This window comes from Polistes dominula, unplaced genomic scaffold (assembly GCF_049000335.1).
Source record: "Polistes dominula isolate Pdom_NZ unplaced genomic scaffold, Pdom_raw_medaka contig_11, whole genome shotgun sequence".
Lineage (NCBI taxonomy): Eukaryota > Metazoa > Arthropoda > Insecta > Hymenoptera > Vespidae > Polistes > Polistes dominula.
In genome coordinates, this window is record NW_028301154.1 from 4,252,515 (window position 1) to 4,257,924 (window position 5,410).

The following is a 5,410-nucleotide window of genomic DNA, read 5'->3' on the forward strand; positions in this document are numbered from 1 at the left end:
TGGTGTAGGAGAAATGAATGAAGAAGGGTGGGTGGGTTCGAACGAAGAAGTGTAAGATGAGGAGAAGGTAGTACTAGGGGTTGGGCAAGAGGAGCAACTCTTCCAGTATCCTGGAATTAGACCATGTAAGGAATGGTTGATGGGCGTCTCGGTAACCGGTGAACTAGCCGGTTTTATGGGAGGATGGTTTTACGAGCGCATCTGGCTCATACACGAACCCCCGTTTGCTGTTCGCTTAGTGCTAAGTTTCTATGAGTGAGTGAGAAAGAGGTGTAGATATATACATACACGTGCGTACCTATGTGTACATGCGCCTAATATACGTATATAATATATATATAGAAAGGATATAGTAGTAAGTACACATACACGCAGTAGTTTTACCTGGATAAACGATCTTCGAGGAACGTCCAGAAACGTTGGACCGAGGTCATGTTTCGAAAGACGACCATTTTCTTCGACTTAGGCTTTTACCAACGTTACGAGCTTTTCCTCCGCGATCACTATGAAAGCTCTTCTCTCATCGTGTCGTGTCTTGTCGTCCCTTCGCACTTACGTATACATATCTAAGCTATAGGATTATAAGGAGCCTCTTACGCGTTTGCTAAATCCATTAATTTTGTTTAAAGAAAAAAAAAGAGTAGCGGATAATTTATAATGTCGTATATATTTTTAAATTTGGAATAGGAATTTTTTATTTTAAATAATTATATGGCTATAGCGTTAACAAATATAACACGTTTTACTTATCTTTATAACATTATTTGTAATAATTCATATTGATAACTTCATTGAAATATTAAATTATTAATTTTTTTTTTCTACAAGTTTACACTAGCCCTTTGATAAGAAATTTTTTACATTATACTCAAAAATGAAAGTTGTTAAAAGTATCTGTACACAAAGATATATAAAACATCTTTAAATATTTATTTCATATAAATATACGTAGATTTCATTTATTAACAAATAATTTAATAAAACTTAAATACTTCATTTGATTACTTTCAAAAAAAAAAAAAAAGAAAAAAAAACAATGTGTCAGAAGGACCGAAAGGAAATAAATAATGATTAAACATGTAAATAAATTTAGATTGAATTTAGCACAGCCATTCGGCCCAGATAGTAATTGCGTTATACAGTTTACAATTAAATTTGGATAGATCGCGAATAATACCGGACCAAGGTCTGTCTCACAGCCAGAAAATTACTGTGTTTGGAGACTCACCAACAAGGATTCTACTTTTACGTTTATTTTTCTGAAAATTATCATTCCACGATACGAAATGAGAAAGAAGTAAATCAATAAACTACTACAAAAAAAAATTTGTGAAACTCTGTTAGAAAATAGTGAACCATTTCTTCTTCTGCGTATAAGAAATATTAATTTAGATTAAATATTTATTTTATTAAAAAATAATATGCGAAATCTGTGGTACATTTTAATAAATATTTAAAGCTATATTTAATTATAAAATATCAAATAACAATGTATATATGTCATATTTAGTTTATATGTGTGCCTTCAGAAATGTCTTTATACATATATTATAAAAAAGAAGTCATTGATTTGTTGTTAAATCCAACGAAGATCCCCTGTAACAAAAAGAAAACTATATAATTCATACAATCAAGTGATATAAAGTAGCCTAACATATGAATCGTTCAATTCGCAGATGCACTTTTCAATTGAATTCTTTATTTAATTTAATCAAATCTCTATTTACCGTTGCAATAAAATTAAATTTAAACGCGTAATTTTACATTTACATAAAATATATATATAAAAGGAAATAAAACATATTACGTTACAGAAAAAAGAAATTAAATCTATTAATTATTATAAAATACTTTTAAACTACTATTTTATAGAAAAGAAAAATTACAAGTTTAATAAAATACGATTACAGTGAAAAATCTTAAAGACAAAAAACAAAAAGAGAAATTATATTAATATTCACCAAAAGTTAATTGAACTTAAAAATTTAATAATAAGGGAATTTTCATGCCTTTGTCTCTAATTAACTAAAAACTTCTGCATCTTTTTGACGATTTAGACACGACTTTGATGTCCCCAGGAGATGGAATGGTCCATCATCTCCAATTACAACTAGAAATTAATGACGAGCAAAGAAATAATACAATAAAATATAAAATATGACTAAAGAACTATTCTCGAAAGGTTCGAACATGATGTTGAACCTTTGAAAATAATTCAGTAGTCTGTAGTTGCCCTCTTCAGCCACAATTATGTGGGGGCCTCTTCAGCATATGCCTCTTCTTTCTTCATTCCCTGAAAACTGCATTTGGACATTTTCTACGTGCGAGCAAGATAAGATTTTTCATACTACTTTTGCAAATAAACTCGTATTTTGTTATGGTTCTAGTTCTCAATTATAACAAAATTAATTTACATTTCGCGTTCACTTTTCTAGCTCGTGGACCATCAATGAATTTAGAGTTCATTGACCATACACGAGAACATTTAATCGAATGTCCAAGCAGATAATAATTTCCCTCGATGACCTAATAACACTTCGCACTATTAACGTCGTGTAAAAAAACCGAATTGAAATAAATATTGCAATAAATTTAATGCATTTTCTTGCAATACTTTTATTTCATTAATTTGTTATATTTAATTATATCACATATTTCTAGCTATAAGAGGAAATCGCGATAGTGCGTAGTGCTAATCCTGAAATACTTAAAACTAAGTATCAAATGCATCAAAGAATTTGCGAATATGATTCGACTCTATCTCGTTCGAGATAAAATCGAAGTAGAAATAAATCTTTCAAATGGTTGCAAATACCTTTGAATCATGATACATAATAAAGATCACAGAATAGTCACAAAATAAATTAACAAATTAGGCATAATAAAATGAGGTGATAAAATTTTGTAACAATTCTGTATAAACCAGGAGGCGGAATTTCCACTCCGGAGTGGAAGCAAGAAGTCTAATGCCTTTCCTGGATCCTACCTACTTAAAATTAAAGTTTTTACAGTCATTCAGAGAAGTATGCTACCTGCCTGCCTATTATCCATATTTTTACCCATTTTAAGAAAAACCATACATACCCACCCACTCACTCCACGGTTCTCACACATACCACCAGGGTGCTAAAGCCTAAACTAGAGAGCATGCCCCGGGGCACCTCCGACACCCTAGCTCAACCACGTTTTCTAAACTTATATGCTAATGGGTATACATACGTTTTGCTGTAATCGACTGCCAAGGCTAATGATTATTGCATAAAAAACTAAAGCAAAAATACAAGTATACACTAGCATATATATGCATACTAGTAATATACAAGTATATTGAAGTTTCCACAAATAAATGCAGTAACTATACTATGCAAACGAGATTATCAAACAAATTAGAAATATTTAATATAAATCTAAGAATACAAAAACGCGTATTTTTCACATCACACGTGATATGTAGAAGTAGTGCTTTGAGTATTAAATGATGTATTAAATGAATAAAAAATAACACGAAACGATGTACAATACACACTACCTAATACGCACACACAGGTGTAAAGTACATCGTACAATCACTAGCACAATAACAGCCGCCAATAGGGGAAAAAACTAAAACTAAACCCACGCTAACTGTTTCTCACCCATACGTGTAACACCTGGGCACACGCATACATGAGAACGCAGAAAGTATGGGGGGGAGAAACGGGAGATTAGTATATTAGAAGCTGAAAATCCTGATCTAAAAAATATGATTAAGACATAAACACATAAATACATTTGTATAAAAATTCATCTAAGCGACTAAGGACTCTACAAGTCATTTGGTGAATAATGACTTAAACAAGCGAATGAAAAAAAAAAGTTACCCCATATGAAACAATGATAGTTTCGAGGTAAGGATGTATTAAAAGACTCTACGGTGATGATGGATATTTTTTGCAAACCTCGGACGATTTTTTCACTAAATGGCTGTTCTAATGAAAGAACTGGGCTTTGAGCCACCATTTAATTGCCAGAATCTATCCGTTCGCGAATTTGGTTTGTCTTCTTGCTCATTTATTTAAATTATCAAAGTATTGATATATCAAAATTAATCTTGATTAGATAAACTATGTACGAAGCAATGCATGTAAGACATTTATTACATGCTTTTCTGGACGAAAACGAGTAAATGAATGCTCGATTTCATCACTACTGACCACGAACAAAACACGTAATAAATAAAGAGTGCATTTATTAATTGCATTATTAATTAAATGAATTTAACCGATGAGACAAGAAAACCTATCCTGAACTAATAATAAAACATACAATAAAATATACAATTTTCATGAGTAACTCCTAAAAAGGAATTACTCATGTGCTCGTCAATAATTTATTTAAATAATTACAACCAGTAACTCGTGCCGATTTGGACCTTTCATCCTCGGCATGATTGAGCACTGGAGGGACTTTAAATAAAAACTCATGGTTTAAGAAGTTCTGCGATGGCTCCTAAACACTCCTACTTCGCAGCAAGTATTTTAGTCTGACGATGGAAGTCGATACTCGATTTGCCATTGAAGAATATCCATCGAAGATCCACCAAAAATCCATCAAAGATCCATTGAAGATCCATCGAAGATCCATCGAAGAATTCATCCAACATCTTTGGAAGGAAGAGAATCCATGATTATATCTGTAAAATAAAATAGAACAAAACGATAAATTATCTGGAATATTATTCAAAATCATATAAAATAAAATCGAATAAAAGGTAAATAAAAATGAATACTTACAATGCATTCCAATGGGTCGAAGCTCAATGGCATCACGGTAATGCACACCTCGCGAGAATTTAATAACGCGGTATAAACGTAAATAAAAAACTATAGATGAGTTTCTTATCGCGGAACCGAAATTTCATTATACGACGAACAACACTGACTCTAATTCGCGTTTGATTTTAACATATTACTCGCCCGATCACTGATTCTACAACTAATTCAAAGACTGCATTGCACACAGTTTGATGTTACCACCATAAACACTGCACATATTGCTTCGTGCACAATTGCAATCTGAAACAGAAATAAAAAACAATACTATTAATATCATTACTATTACAGAAAAGCATTAAAATTTTAGAGGAATCATTTAATAGAAAAATATACTTACTTTGATAAGTGCACGATGAATGATGCATAATGGGTCTCTTATCCTTAGGATAACGATGACAATACACAAATAATGACTATAAAACTGCATGTAATGTAGTTAATTCAATTAACACTATATTTATTGACTAAGCAAATTTCATTCATTTTAAACTTTTTTGCTACACATATATAAAATAGAAATATTTTTTTTAAGTAATTTTAATTTAACAAAATTAAAATTTAATTAATTTTAAAATAGAATATTTTTTCTTTTAAAT

The 5,410-nt window shown here is 31.0% G+C and overlaps 1 long non-coding RNA gene across 1 annotated transcript; it reads right to left on the bottom strand.

Moving 5' to 3' along the window:
* Positions 1 to 3,368: 3,368 nt before the first annotated feature.
* On the bottom strand, positions 3,369 to 5,251 carry LOC149030599 (uncharacterized). Its single transcript, XR_016178569.1, has 3 exons — positions 5,152 to 5,251; positions 4,773 to 5,054; positions 3,369 to 4,672 (listed from the first exon to the last, which is right to left on the bottom strand). It is a non-coding gene; the product is annotated as an uncharacterized LOC149030599 (long non-coding RNA).
* Between the last annotated feature and the right edge of the window lie 159 nt (positions 5,252 to 5,410).